This window comes from Oncorhynchus gorbuscha, unplaced genomic scaffold, assembly GCF_021184085.1.
Source record: "Oncorhynchus gorbuscha isolate QuinsamMale2020 ecotype Even-year unplaced genomic scaffold, OgorEven_v1.0 Un_scaffold_2262, whole genome shotgun sequence".
Taxonomy (NCBI): domain Eukaryota; kingdom Metazoa; phylum Chordata; class Actinopteri; order Salmoniformes; family Salmonidae; genus Oncorhynchus; species Oncorhynchus gorbuscha.
The window spans coordinates 1-15,503 of record NW_025746818.1 but is presented as its reverse complement, the minus strand read 5'-3'; the positions used below and the strand labels follow the sequence as shown (position 1 = coordinate 15,503).

The 15,503-nt window shown below is 43.6% G+C and overlaps 11 non-coding genes across 11 annotated transcripts; all 11 read left to right on the top strand.

Moving 5' to 3' along the window:
* The first annotated feature begins 1,150 nt into the window (after positions 1 to 1,150).
* On the top strand, positions 1,151 to 1,223 carry trnak-cuu. Its single transcript has one exon. It is a non-coding gene; the product is annotated as a tRNA-Lys (tRNA).
* Positions 1,224 to 2,643: 1,420 nt separating this feature from the next.
* trnak-cuu lies at positions 2,644 to 2,716 on the top strand. Its single transcript has one exon. It is a non-coding gene; the product is annotated as a tRNA-Lys (tRNA).
* Positions 2,717 to 4,634: 1,918 nt separating this feature from the next.
* trnak-cuu lies at positions 4,635 to 4,707 on the top strand. The gene has a single exon. It is a non-coding gene; the product is annotated as a tRNA-Lys (tRNA).
* Positions 4,708 to 5,631: 924 nt separating this feature from the next.
* On the top strand, positions 5,632 to 5,704 carry trnak-cuu. The gene has a single exon. It is a non-coding gene; the product is annotated as a tRNA-Lys (tRNA).
* Positions 5,705 to 6,626: 922 nt separating this feature from the next.
* trnak-cuu lies at positions 6,627 to 6,699 on the top strand. The gene has a single exon. It is a non-coding gene; the product is annotated as a tRNA-Lys (tRNA).
* A 1,419-nt stretch (positions 6,700 to 8,118) lies between these two features.
* trnak-cuu lies at positions 8,119 to 8,191 on the top strand. The gene has a single exon. It is a non-coding gene; the product is annotated as a tRNA-Lys (tRNA).
* A 924-nt stretch (positions 8,192 to 9,115) lies between these two features.
* trnak-cuu lies at positions 9,116 to 9,188 on the top strand. The gene has a single exon. It is a non-coding gene; the product is annotated as a tRNA-Lys (tRNA).
* A 3,412-nt stretch (positions 9,189 to 12,600) lies between these two features.
* trnak-cuu lies at positions 12,601 to 12,673 on the top strand. Its single transcript has one exon. It is a non-coding gene; the product is annotated as a tRNA-Lys (tRNA).
* Positions 12,674 to 13,099: 426 nt separating this feature from the next.
* Positions 13,100 to 13,172, top strand: trnak-cuu. Its single transcript has one exon. It is a non-coding gene; the product is annotated as a tRNA-Lys (tRNA).
* A 425-nt stretch (positions 13,173 to 13,597) lies between these two features.
* trnak-cuu lies at positions 13,598 to 13,670 on the top strand. Its single transcript has one exon. It is a non-coding gene; the product is annotated as a tRNA-Lys (tRNA).
* Positions 13,671 to 14,592: 922 nt separating this feature from the next.
* Positions 14,593 to 14,665, top strand: trnak-cuu. The gene has a single exon. It is a non-coding gene; the product is annotated as a tRNA-Lys (tRNA).
* Positions 14,666 to 15,503: the final 838 nt, after the last annotated feature.

The following is a 15,503-nucleotide window of genomic DNA, read 5'->3' as shown; positions in this document are numbered from 1 at the left end:
CTCAACCTTGGCATCGAATTACTGTATACTGCTGTATAAGTACAACACGCTAACAGATTGCACCACAGGATCCATCACCAACACTCTCACATAACTCCATATTTTGCAGAAACGGGGCTGTATGATATTCGGACCAAGTCAATATTACTATAGAGGTACCTGGCTAGCTCAGTCGGTAGAGCATGAGACTCTTAATCTCAGAGTCGTGGGTTAGAGCCCCACGTTAGGTGATTATTTTCTCTGCCGAAGCACCAACTCACTTCGCAAACCATCTGCTTGGAATTTCGAGCAGGCTTGCCACCCTGCATAGCAGGTGATACAGAAGGCTATGAATTTGTATTCTATCTCTGCCTGCACTCTGACCTGTCATCTCAATGACATACCGATTACCGATGACTTGTACTCCTAAATGGATTGAATAAATTATAATTTTCCGGAATAGAAATAGACAGGCAGAGACTTCAAGAAGAATACTTGCTCCTGGTGGGGTTTGAACTCATAACCTTGTCATCTAATTGCTGTATACTGCTGTATAAGTACAACACGCGAACAGATTGCACCACAGGATCCATCAACAACACTCACTGATCACCATATTTTGCAGAAACTGGGATGTACGATATTCGAACCAAGTCAAACTCACTATTGAGGTGCCTGGCTAGCTCAGTCGGTAGAGCATGAGACTCTTAATCTCAGGGTCGTGGGTTCAAGCCCCACGTTGGGTGTTTATTTTCTCTGCCAAAACACCAACTCACTTCGCAAACAACCATCCTCTTGGAATTTCGAGCAGGCTTGCCACCCTGCATTGCTGGTGATACAGAAGGCTATGAATTTGTATTCTATCTCTGCCTGCACTCTGACCTGTCATCTCAATGACATCCCTATTACCGATGAATTGTACTCCTAAATGGATTGAATAAATTATCATTTTCCGGAATAGAAATAGACAGGCAGAGGCTTCAAGAAGAATACTTGCTCCTGGTGGGGCTTGAACTCATAACCTTGTCATCTAATTGCTGTATACTGCTGTATAAGTACAACACGCTAACAGATTGCACCACAGGATCCATCAACAACACTCACTGATCACCATATTTTGCAGAAACTGGGATGTACGATATTCGAACCAAGTCAAACTCACTATTGAGGTACCTGGCTAGCTCAGTCGGTAGAGCATGAGACTCTTAATCTCAGGGTCGTGGGTTCGAGCCCCACGTTGGGTGTTTATTTTCTCTGCCAAAGCACCAACTCACTTCGCAAACAACCATCCTCTTGGAATTTCGAGCAGGCTTGCCACCCTGCTTTGCTGGTGATACAGAAGGCTATGAATTTGTATTCTATCTCTGCCTGCACTCTGACCTGTCATCTCAATGACATACCTATTACCGATGAATTGTACTCCTAAATGGATTGAATAAATTATCATTTTCCGGAATAGAAATAGACAGGCAGAGGCTTCAAGAAGAATACTTGCTCCTGGTGGGGCTTGAACTCATAACCTTGTCCTCTAATTGCTGTATACTGCTGTATAAGTACAACACGCTAACAGATTGCACCACAGGATCCATCACCAACACTCTCACATAACTCCATATTTTGCAGAAACGGGGCTGTATGATATTCGGACCAAGTCAATATTACTATAGAGGTACCTGGCTAGCTCAGTCGGTAGAGCATGAGACTCTTAATCTCAGGGTCGTGGGTTAGAGCCCCACGTTAGGTGATTATTTTCTCTGCCGAAGCACCAACTCACTTCGCAAACCATCTGCTTGGAATTTCGAGCAGGCTTGCCACCCTGCATAGCAGGTGATACAGAAGGCTATGAATTTGTATTCTATCTCTGCCTGCACTCTGACCTGTCATCTCAATGACATACCTATTACCGATGACTTGTACTCCTAAATGGATTGAATAAATTATAATTTTCCGGAATAGAAATAGACAGGCAGAGGCTTCAAGAAGAATACTTGCTCCTGGTGGGGCTTGAACTCATAACCTTGTCATCTAATTGCTGTATACTGCTGTATAAGTACAACACGCGAACAGATTGCACCACAGGATCCATCAACAACACTCACTGATCACCATATTTTGCAGAAACTGGGATGTACGATATTCGAACCAAGTCAAACTCACTATTGAGGTGCCTGGCTAGCTCAGTCGGTAGAGCATGAGACTCTTAATCTCAGGGTCGTGGGTTCGAGACCCACGTTAGGTGATTATTTTCTCTGCCGAAGAACCAACTCACTTCGCAAACAGCCATCCGCTTGGAATTTCAAGCAGGCTTGACACCCTGCTTTGCTGGTGATACAGAAGGCTATGAATTTGTATTCTATCTCTGCCTGCACTCTGACCTGTCATCTCAATGACATCCCTATTACCGATGAATTGTACTCCTAAATGGATTGAATAAATTATCATTTTCCGGAATAGAAATAGACAGGCAGAGGCTTCAAGAAGAATACTTGCTCCTGGTGGGGCTTGAACTCATAACCTTGTCCTCTAATTGCTGTATACTGCTGTATAAGTACAACACGCGAACAGATTGCACCACAGGATCCATCAACAACACTCACTGATCACCATATTTTGCAGAAACTGGGATGTACGATATTCGAACCAAGTCAAACTCACTATTGAGGTACCTGGCTAGCTCAGTCGGTAGAGCATGAGACTCTTAATCTCAGGGTCGTGGGTTCGAGCCCCACGTTGGGTGTTTATTTTCTCTGCCAAAACACCAACTCACTTCGCAAACAACCATCCTCTTGGAATTTCGAGCAGGCTTGCCACCCTGCATTGCTGGTGATACAGAAGGCTATGAATTTGTATTCTATCTCTGCCTGCACTCTGACCTGTCATCTCAATGACATACCTATTACCGATGAATTGTACTCCTAAATGGATTGAATAAATTATCATTTTCCGGAATAGAAATAGACAGGCAGAGGCTTCAAGAAGAATACTTGCTCCTGGTGGGGCTTGAACTCATAACCTTCGCATCGAATTAGTGTATACTGCTATATAAGTACAACACGCTAACAGATTGCACCACAGGATCCATCAACAACACTCACTGATCACCATATTTTGCAGAAACTGGGATGTACGATATTCGAACCAAGTCATAATCACTACTGGTTACCTGGCTAGCTCAGTCGGTAGAGCATGAGACTCTTAATCTCAGGGTCGTGGGTTCGAGCCCCATGTTGGGTGTTTATTTTCTCTGCCAAAACACCAACTCACTTCGCAAACAACCATCCTCTTGGAATTTCGAGCAGGCTTGCCACCATGCATTGCTGGTGATACAGAAGGCTATGAATTTTGTATTCTATCTCTGCCTGCACTCTGACCTGTCATCTCAATGACATACCTATTACCGATGAATTGTACTCCTAAATGGATTGAATAAATTATCATTTTCCGGAATAGAAATAGACAGGCAGAGGCTTCAAGAAGAATACTTGCTCCTGGTGGGGCTTGAACTCATAACCTTCGCATCGAATTAGTGTATACTGCTATATAAGTACAACACGCTAACAGATTGCACCACAGAATCCATCAACAACACTCACTGATCACCATATTTTGCAGAAACTGGGATGTACGATATTCGAACAAAGTCAAACTCACTATTGAGGTACCTGGCTAGCTCAGTCGGTAGAGCATGAGACTCTTAATCTCAGGGTCGTGGGTTCAAGCCCCACGTTAGGTGATTATTTTCTCTGCCGAAGCACCAACTCAATTCGCAAACAACCATCCTCTTGGAATTTCGAGCAGGCTTGTCACCCTGCTTTGCTGGTGATACAGAAGGCTATGAATTTGTATTCTATCTCTGCCTGCACTCTGACCTGTCATCTCAATGACATACCTATTACCGATGAATTGTACTCCTAAATGGATTGAATAAATTATCATTTTCCGGAATAGAAATAGACAGGCAGAGGCTTCAAGAAGAATACTTGCTCCTGGTGGGGCTTGAACTCATAACCTTGTCATCTAATTGCTGTATACTGCTGTATAAGTACAACACGCGAACAGATTGCACCACAGGATCCATCAACAACACTCACTGATCACCATATTTTGCAGAAACTGGGATGTACGATATTCGAACCAAGTCAAACTCACTATTGAGGTACCTGGCTAGCTCAGTCGGTAGAGCATGAGACTCTTAATCTCAGGGTCGTGGGTTCGAGCCCCAAGTTAGGTGATTATTTTCTCTGCCGAAGCACCAAAACACTTCGCAAACAACCATCCTCTTGGAATTTCGAGCAGGCTTGCCACCCTGCATTGCTGGTGATACAGAAGGCTATGAATTTGTATTCTATCTCTGCCTGCACTCTGACCTGTCATCTCAATGACATCCCTATTACCGATGAATTGTACTCCTAAATGGATTGAATAAATTATCATTTTCCGGAATAGAAATAGACAGGCAGAGGCTTCAAGAAGAATACTTGCTCCTGGTGGGGCTTGAACTCATAACCTTCGCATCGAATTAGTGTATACTGCTGTATAAGTACAACACGCTAACAGATTGCACCACAGGATCCATCAACAACACTCACTGATCACCATATTTTGCAGAAACTGGGATGTACGATATTCGAACCAAGTCACAATCACTACTGGTTACCTGGCTAGCTCAGTCGGTAGAGCATGAGACTCTTAATCTCAGGGTCGTGGGTTCGAGCCCCACGTTGGGTGTTTAGTTTCTCTGCCAAAACACCAACTCACTTCGCAAACAACCATCCTCTTGGAATTTCGAGCAGGCTTGCCACCCTGCATTGCTGGTGATACAGAGGGCTATGAATTTTGTATTCTATCTCTGCCTGCACTCTGACCTGTTATCTCAATGACATACCTATTACCGATGAATTGTACTCCTAAATGGATTGAATAAATTATCATTTTCCGGAATAGAAATAGACAGGCAGAGGCTTCAAGAAGAATACTTGCTCCTGGTGGGGCTTGAACTCATAACCTTGTCCTCTAATTGCTGTATACTGCTGTATAAGTACAACACGCTAACAGATTACACCACAGGATCCATCAACAACACTCACCGATCACCATATTTTGCAGAAACTGGGATGTACGATATTCGAACCAAGTCAAACTCACTATTGAGGTACCTGGCTAGCTCAGTCGGTAGAGCATGAGACTCTTAATCTCAGGGTCGTGGGTTTGAGCCCCACGTTGGGTGTTTATTTTCTCTGCCAAAACACCAACTCACTTCGCAAACAACCATCCTCTTGGAATTTCGAGCAGGCTTGCCACCCTGCATTGCTGGTGATACAGAAGGCTATGAATTTGTATTCTATCTCTGCCTGCACTCTGACCTGTCATCTCAATGACATACCTATTACCGATGAATTGTACTCCTAAATGGATTGAATAAATTATCATTTTCCGGAATAGAAATAGACAGGCAGAGGCTTCAAGAAGAATACTTGCTCCTGGTGGGGCTTGAACTCATAACCTTCGCATCGAATTAGTGTATACTGCTGTATAAGTACAACACGCGAACAGATTGCACCACAGGATCCATCAACAACACTCACTGATCACCATATTTTGCAGAAACTGGGATGTACGATATTCGAACAAAGTCAAACTCACTATTGAGGTACCTGGCTAGCTCAGTCGGTAGAGCATGAGACTCTTAATCTCAGGGTCGTGGGTTCGAGCCCCACGTTAGGTGATTATTTTCTCTGCCGAAGCACCAACTCAATTCGCAAACAACCATCCTCTTGGAATTTCGAGCAGGCTTGCCACCCTGCATTGCTGGTGATACAGAAGGCTATGAATTTGTATTCTATCTCTGCCTGCACTCTGACCTGTCATCTCAATGACATCCCTATTACCGATGAATTGTACTCCTAAATGGATTGAATAAATTATCATTTTCCGGAATAGAAATAGACAGGCAGAGGCTTCAAGAAGAATACTTTCTCCTGGTGGGGTTTGAACTCATAACCTTCGCATCGAATTAGTGTATACTGCTATATAAGTACAACACGCTAACAGATTGCACCACAGGATCCATCAACAACGCTCACTGATCACCATATTTTGCAGAAACTATGATGTACGATATTCGAACCAAGTCATAATCACTACTGGTTACCTGGCTAGCTCAGTCGGTAGAGCATGAGACTCTTAATCTCAGGGTCGTGGGTTCGAGCCCCATGTTGGGTGTTTATTTTCTCTGCCAAAACACCAACTCACTTCGCAAACAACCATCCTCTTGGAATTTCGAGCAGGCTTGCCACCATGCATTGCTGGTGATACAGAAGGCTATGAATTTGTATTCTATCTCTGCCTGCACTCTGACCTGTCATCTCAATGACATACCTATTACCGATGAATTGTACTCCTAAATGGATTGAATAAATTATCATTTTCCGGAATAGAAATAGACAGGCAGAGGCTTCAAGAAGAATACTTGCTCCTGGTGGGGCTTGAACTCATAACCTTGTCATCTAATTGCTGTATACTGCTGTATAAGTACAACACGCGAACAGATTGCACCACAGGATCCATCAACAACACTCACTGATCACCATATTTTGCAGAAACTGGGATGTACGATATTCGAACCAAGTCAAACTCACTATTGAGGTACCTGGCTAGCTCAGTCGGTAGAGCATGAGACTCTTAATCTCAGGGTCGTGGGTTCGAGCCCCACGTTAGGTGATTATTTTCTCTGCCGAAGCACCAACTCAATTCGCAAACAACCATCCTCTTGGAATTTCGAGCAGGCTTGACACCCTGCTTTGCTGGTGATACAGCAGGCTATGAATTTGTATTCTATCTTTGCCTGCACTCTGACCTGTCATCTCAACGACATCCCTATTACCGATGAATTGTACTCCTAAATGGATTGAATAAATGATCATTTTCCGGAATAGAAATAGACAGGCAGAGGCTTCAAGAAGAATACTTGCTCCTGGTGGGGCTTGAACTCATAACCTTCACATCGAATTAGTGTATACTGCTGTATAAGTACAACACGCTAACAGATTGCACCACAGGATCCATCAACAACACTCACTGATCACCATATTTTGCAGAAACTGGGATGTACGATATTCGAACCAAGTCAAAGTCACTAATGGTTACCTGGCTAGCTCAGTCGGTAGAGCATGAGACTCTTAATCTCAGGGTCTTGGGTTCGAGCCCCACGTTGGGTGTTTATTTTCTCTGCCAAAGCACCAACTCACTTCGCAAACAACCATCCTCTTGGAATTTCGAGCAGGCTTGCCACCCTGCATTGCTGGTGATACAGAAGGCTATGAATTTGTATTCTATCTCTGCCTGCACTCTGACCTGTCATCTCAATGACATACCTATTACCGATGAATTGTACTCCTAAATGGATTGAATAAATTATCATTTTCCGGAATAGAAATAGACAGGCAGAGGCTTCAAGAAGAATACTTGCTCCTGGTGGGGCTTGAACTCATAACCTTGTCATCTAATTGCTGTATACTGCTGTATAAGTACAACACGCGAACAGATTGCACCACAGGATCCATCAACAACACTCACTGATCACCATATTTTGCAGAAACTGGGATGTACGATATTCGAACCAAGTCAAACTCACTATTGAGGTACCTGGCTAGCTCAGTCGGTAGAGCATGAGACTCTTAATCTCAGGGTCGTGGGTTCGAGCCCCAAGTTAGGTGATTATTTTCTCTGCCGAAGCACCAAAACACTTCGCAAACAACCATCCTCTTGGAATTTCGAGCAGGCTTGCCACCCTGCATTGCTGGTGATACAGAAGGCTATGAATTTGTATTCTATCTCTGCCTGCACTCTGACCTGTCATCTCAATGACATCCCTATTACCGATGAATTGTACTCCTAAATGGATTGAATAAATTATCATTTTCCGGAATAGAAATAGACAGGCAGAGGCTTCAAGAAGAATACTTGCTCCTGGTGGGGCTTGAACTCATAACCTTCGCATCGAATTAGTGTATACTGCTGTATAAGTACAACACGCTAACAGATTGCACCACAGGATCCATCAACAACACTCACTGATCACCATATTTTGCAGAAACTGGGATGTACGATATTCGAACCAAGTCACAATCACTACTGGTTACCTGGCTAGCTCAGTCGGTAGAGCATGAGACTCTTAATCTCAGGGTCGTGGGTTCGAGCCCCACGTTGGGTGTTTAGTTTCTCTGCCAAAACACCAACTCACTTCGCAAACAACCATCCTCTTGGAATTTCGAGCAGGCTTGCCACCCTGCATTGCTGGTGATACAGAGGGCTATGAATTTTGTATTCTATCTCTGCCTGCACTCTGACCTGTTATCTCAATGACATACCTATTACCGATGAATTGTACTCCTAAATGGATTGAATAAATTATCATTTTCCGGAATAGAAATAGACAGGCAGAGGCTTCAAGAAGAATACTTGCTCCTGGTGGGGCTTGAACTCATAACCTTGTCCTCTAATTGCTGTATACTGCTGTATAAGTACAACACGCTAACAGATTACACCACAGGATCCATCAACAACACTCACCGATCACCATATTTTGCAGAAACTGGGATGTACGATATTCGAACCAAGTCAAACTCACTATTGAGGTACCTGGCTAGCTCAGTCGGTAGAGCATGAGACTCTTAATCTCAGGGTCGTGGGTTTGAGCCCCACGTTGGGTGTTTATTTTCTCTGCCAAAACACCAACTCACTTCGCAAACAACCATCCTCTTGGAATTTCGAGCAGGCTTGCCACCCTGCATTGCTGGTGATACAGAAGGCTATGAATTTGTATTCTATCTCTGCCTGCACTCTGACCTGTCATCTCAATGACATACCTATTACCGATGAATTGTACTCCTAAATGGATTGAATAAATTATCATTTTCCGGAATAGAAATAGACAGGCAGAGGCTTCAAGAAGAATACTTGCTCCTGGTGGGGCTTGAACTCATAACCTTCGCATCGAATTAGTGTATACTGCTGTATAAGTACAACACGCGAACAGATTGCACCACAGGATCCATCAACAACACTCACTGATCACCATATTTTGCAGAAACTGGGATGTACGATATTCGAACAAAGTCAAACTCACTATTGAGGTACCTGGCTAGCTCAGTCGGTAGAGCATGAGACTCTTAATCTCAGGGTCGTGGGTTCGAGCCCCACGTTAGGTGATTATTTTCTCTGCCGAAGCACCAACTCACTTCGCAAACAACCATCCTCTTGGAATTTCGAGCAGGCTTGCCACCCTGCATTGCTGGTGATACAGAAGGCTATGAATTTGTATTCTATCTCTGCCTGCACTCTGACCTGTCATCTCAATGACATCCCTATTACCGATGAATTGTACTCCTAAATGGATTGAATAAATTATCATTTTCCGGAATAGAAATAGACAGGCAGAGGCTTCAAGAAGAATACTTTCTCCTGGTGGGGTTTGAACTCATAACCTTCGCATCGAATTAGTGTATACTGCTATATAAGTACAACACGCTAACAGATTGCACCACAGGATCCATCAACAACGCTCACTGATCACCATATTTTGCAGAAACTATGATGTACGATATTCGAACCAAGTCATAATCACTACTGGTTACCTGGCTAGCTCAGTCGGTAGAGCATGAGACTCTTAATCTCAGGGTCGTGGGTTCGAGCCCCATGTTGGGTGTTTATTTTCTCTGCCAAAACACCAACTCACTTCGCAAACAACCATCCTCTTGGAATTTCGAGCAGGCTTGCCACCATGCATTGCTGGTGATACAGAAGGCTATGAATTTGTATTCTATCTCTGCCTGCACTCTGACCTGTCATCTCAATGACATACCTATTACCGATGAATTGTACTCCTAAATGGATTGAATAAATTATCATTTTCCGGAATAGAAATAGACAGGCAGAGGCTTCAAGAAGAATACTTGCTCCTGGTGGGGCTTGAACTCATAACCTTGTCATCTAATTGCTGTATACTGCTGTATAAGTACAACACGCGAACAGATTGCACCACAGGATCCATCAACAACACTCACTGATCACCATATTTTGCAGAAACTGGGATGTACGATATTCGAACAAAGTCAAACTCACTATTGAGGTACCTGGCTAGCTCAGTCGGTAGAGCATGAGACTCTTAATCTCAGGGTCGTGGGTTCGAGCCCCAAGTTAGGTGATTATTTTCTCTGCCGAAGCACCAACTCAATTCGCAAACAACCATCCTCTTGGAATTTCGAGCAGGCTTGACCACCCTGCATTGCTGGTGATACAGAAGGCTATGAATTTGTATTCTATCTCTGCCTGCACTCTGACCTGTCATCTCAATGACATCCCTATTACCGATGAATTGTACTCCTAAATGGATTGAATAAATTATCATTTTCCGGAATAGAAATAGACAGGCAGAGGCTTCAAGAAGAATACTTGCTCCTGGTGGGGCTTGAACTCATAACCTTGTCATCTAATTGCTGTATACTGCTGTATAAGTACAACACGCGCAACAGATTGCACCACAGGATCCATCAACAACACTCACTGATCACCATATTTTGCAGAAACTGGGATGTACGATATTCGAACCAAGTCAAACTCACTATTGAGGTACCTGGCTAGCTCAGTCGGTAGAGCATGAGACTCTTAATCTCAGGGTCGTGGGTTCGAGCCCCAAGTTAGGTGATTATTTTCTCTGCCGAAGCACCAAAACACTTCGCAAACAACCATCCTCTTGGAATTTCGAGCAGGCTTGCCACCCTGCATTGCTGGTGATACAGAAGGCTATGAATTTGTATTCTATCTCTGCCTGCACTCTGACCTGTCATCTCAATGACATCCCTATTACCGATGAATTGTACTCCTAAATGGATTGAATAAATTATCATTTTCCGGAATAGAAATAGACAGGCAGAGGCTTCAAGAAGAATACTTGCTCCTGGTGGGGCTTGAACTCATAACCTTCGCATCGAATTAGTGTATACTGCTGTATAAGTACAACACGCTAACAGATTGCACCACAGGATCCATCAACAACACTCACTGATCACCATATTTTGCAGAAACTGGGATGTACGATATTCGAACCAAGTCACAATCACTACTGGTTACCTGGCTAGCTCAGTCGGTAGAGCATGAGACTCTTAATCTCAGGGTCGTGGGTTCGAGCCCACGTTGGGTGTTTAGTTTCTCTGCCAAAACACCAACTCACTTCGCAAACAACCATCCTCTTGGAATTTCGAGCAGGCTTGCCACCCTGCATTGCTGGTGATACAGAGGGCTATGAATTTTGTATTCTATCTCTGCCTGCACTCTGACCTGTTATCTCAATGACATACCTATTACCGATGAATTGTACTCCTAAATGGATTGAATAAATTATCATTTTCCGGAATAGAAATAGACAGGCAGAGGCTTCAAGAAGAATACTTGCTCCTGGTGGGGCTTGAACTCATAACCTTGTCCTCTAATTGCTGTATACTGCTGTATAAGTACAACACGCTAACAGATTACACCACAGGATCCATCAACAACACTCACCGATCACCATATTTTGCAGAAACTGGGATGTACGATATTCGAACCAAGTCAAACTCACTATTGAGGTACCTGGCTAGCTCAGTCGGTAGAGCATGAGACTCTTAATCTCAGGGTCGTGGGTTTGAGCCCCACGTTGGGTGTTTATTTTCTCTGCCAAAACACCAACTCACTTCGCAAACAACCATCCTCTTGGAATTTCGAGCAGGCTTGCCACCCTGCATTGCTGGTGATACAGAAGGCTATGAATTTGTATTCTATCTCTGCCTGCACTCTGACCTGTCATCTCAATGACATACCTATTACCGATGAATTGTACTCCTAAATGGATTGAATAAATTATCATTTTCCGGAATAGAAATAGACAGGCAGAGGCTTCAAGAAGAATACTTGCTCCTGGTGGGGCTTGAACTCATAACCTTCGCATCGAATTAGTGTATACTGCTGTATAAGTACAACACGCTAACAGATTGCACCACAGGATCCATCAACAACACTCACTGATCACCATATTTTGCAGAAACTGGGATGTACGATATTCGAACCAAGTCAAACTCACTATTGAGGTACCTGGCTAGCTCAGTCGGTAGAGCATGAGACTCTTAATCTCAGGGTCGTGGGTTCGAGCCCCAAGTTAGGTGATTATTTTCTCTGCCGAAGCACCAACTCACTTCGCAAACAACCATCCTCTTGGAATTTCGAGCAGGCTTGCCACCCTGCATTGCTGGTGATACAGAAGGCTATGAATTTGTATTCTATCTCTGCCTGCACTCTGACCTGTCATCTCAATGACATCCCTATTACCGATGAATTGTACTCCTAAATGGATTGAATAAATTATCATTTTCCGGAATAGAAATAGACAGGCAGAGGCTTCAAGAAGAATACTTGCTCCTGGTGGGGCTTGAACTCATAACCTTCGCATCGAATTAGTGTATACTGCTGTATAAGTACAACACGCTAACAGATTGCACCACAGGATCCATCAACAACACTCACTGATCACCATATTTTGCAGAAACTGGGATGTACGATATTCGAACCAAGTCACAATCACTACTGGTTACCTGGCTAGCTCAGTCGGTAGAGCATGAGACTCTTAATCTCAGGGTCGTGGGTTCGAGCCCCACGTTGGGTGTTTATTTTCTCTGCCAAAACACCAACTCACTTCGCAAACAACCATCCTCTTGGAATTTCGAGCAGGCTTGCCACCCTGCATTGCTGGTGATACAGAAGGCTATGAATTTTGTATTCTATCTCTGCCTGCACTCTGACCTGTCATCTCAATGACATACCTATTACCGATGAATTGTACTCCTAAATGGATTGAATAAATTATCATTTTCCGGAATAGAAATAGACAGGCAGAGGCTTCAAGAAGAATACTTGCTCCTGGTGGGGCTTGAACTCATAACCTTCGCATCGAATTAGTGTATACTGCTATATAAGTACAACACGCTAACAGATTGCACCACAGAATCCATCAACAACACTCACTGATCACCATATTTTGCAGAAACTGGGATGTACGATATTCGAACAAAGTCAAACTCACTATTGAGGTACCTGGCTAGCTCAGTCGGTAGAGCATGAGACTCTTAATCTCAGGGTCGTGGGTTCGAGCCCCACGTTAGGTGATTATTTTCTCTGCCGAAGCACCAACTCAATTCGCAAACAACCATCCTCTTGGAATTTCGAGCAGGCTTGACACCCTGCTTTGCTGGTGATACAGAAGGCTATGAATTTGTATTCTATCTCTGCCTGCACTCTGACCTGTCATCTCAATGACATACCTATTACCGATGAATTGTACTCCTAAATGGATTGAATAAATTATCATTTTCCGGAATAGAAATAGACAGGCAGAGGCTTCAAGAAGAATACTTGCTCCTGGTGGGGCTTGAACTCATAACCTTCGCATCGAATTAGTGTATACTGCTGTATAAGTACAACACGCTAACAGATTGCACCACAGGATCCATCAACAACACTCACTGATCACCATATTTTGCAGAAACTGGGATGTACGATATTCGAACCAAGTCAAACTCACTATTGAGGTACCTGGCTAGCTCAGTCGGTAGAGCATGAGACTCTTAATCTCAGGGTCGTGGGTTCGAGCCCCACGTTAGGTGATTATTTTCTCTGCCGAAGCACCAACTCACTTCGCAAACAACCATCCTCTTGGAATTTCGAGCAGGCTTGCCACCCCTGCTTTGCTGGTGATACAGAAGGCTATGAATTTGTATTCTATCTCTGCCTGCACTCTGACCTGTCATCTCAATGACATACCTATTACCGATGAATTGTACTCCTAAATGGATTGAATAAATTATCATTTTCCGAATAGAAATAGACAGGCAGAGGCTTCAAGAAGAATACTTGCTCCTGGTGGGGCTTGAACTCATAACCTTCGTCATCGAATTAGTGTATACTGCTGTATAAGTACAACACGCTAACAGATTGCACCACAGGATCCATCAACAACACTCACTGATCACCATATTTTGCAGAAACTGGGATGTACGATATTCGAACCAAGTCAAAATCACTAATGGTTACCTGGCTAGCTCAGTCGGTAGAGCATGAGACTCTTAATCTCAGGGTCTTGGGTTCGAGCCCCACGTTGGGTGTTTATTTTCTCTGCCAAAGCACCAACTCACTTCGCAAACAACCATCCTCTTGGAATTTCGAGCAGGCTTGCCACCCTGCATTGCTGGTGATACAGAAGGCTATGAATTTGTATTCTATCTCTGCCTGCACTCTGACCTGTCATCTCAATGACATCCCTATTACCGATGAATTGTACTCCTAAATGGATTGAATAAATTATCATTTTCCGGAATAGAAATAGACAGGCAGAGGCTTCAAGAAGAATACTTGCTCTTGGTGGGGCTTGAACTCATAACCTTCGCATCGAATTAGTGTATACTGCTGTATAAGTACAACACGCTAACAGATTGCACCACAGGATCCATCAACAACACTCACTGATCACCATATTTTGCAGAAACTGGGATGTACGATATTCGAACCAAGTCACAATCACTACTGGTTACCTGGCTAGCTCAGTCGGTAGAGCATGAGACTCTTAATCTCAGGGTCGTGGGTTCGAGCCCCACGTTAGGTGATTATTTTCTCTGCCGAAGCACCAACTCAATTCGCAAACAACCATCCTCTTGGAATTTCGAGCAGGCTTGACACCCTGCTTTGCTGGTGATACAGAAGGCTATGAATTTGTATTCTATCTCTGCCTGCACTCTGACCTGTCATCTCAATGACATACCTATTACCGATGAATTGTACTCCTAAATGGATTGAATAAATTATCATTTTCCGGAATAGAAATAGACAGGCAGAGGCTTCAAGAAGAATACTTGCTCCTGGTGGGGTTTGAACTCATAACCTTGTCATCTAATTGCTGTATACTGCTGAATAAGTACAACACGCAAACAGATTGCACCACAGGATCCATCAACAACACTCACTGATCACCATATTTTGCAGAAACTGGGATGTACGATATTCGAACCAAGTCAAACTCACTATTGAGGTACCTGGCTAGCTCAGTCGGTAGAGCATGAGACTCTTAATCGTGGGTTCGAGCCCCACGTTAGGTGATTATTTTCTCTGCCGAAGCACCAACTCCTTATGCAAACAACCATCCTCTTGGAATTTCGAGCAGGCTTGCCACCCTGCATTGCTGGTGATACAGAAGGCTATGAATTTGTATTCTATCTCTGCCTGCACACTGACCTGTCATCTCAATGACATCCCTATGCCACAGATGAATTGTACTCCTAAATGGCTTGAATAAATGAAAATTTTCCAGAATAGAAATAGACAGGCAGAGGCTTCAAGAAGAATACTTGCTCCTGGTGGGGCTTGAACTCATAACCTTCGATTTAATTAGTGTATACTGCTGTATAAGTACAACACGCTAACAGATTGCACCACAGGATCCATCA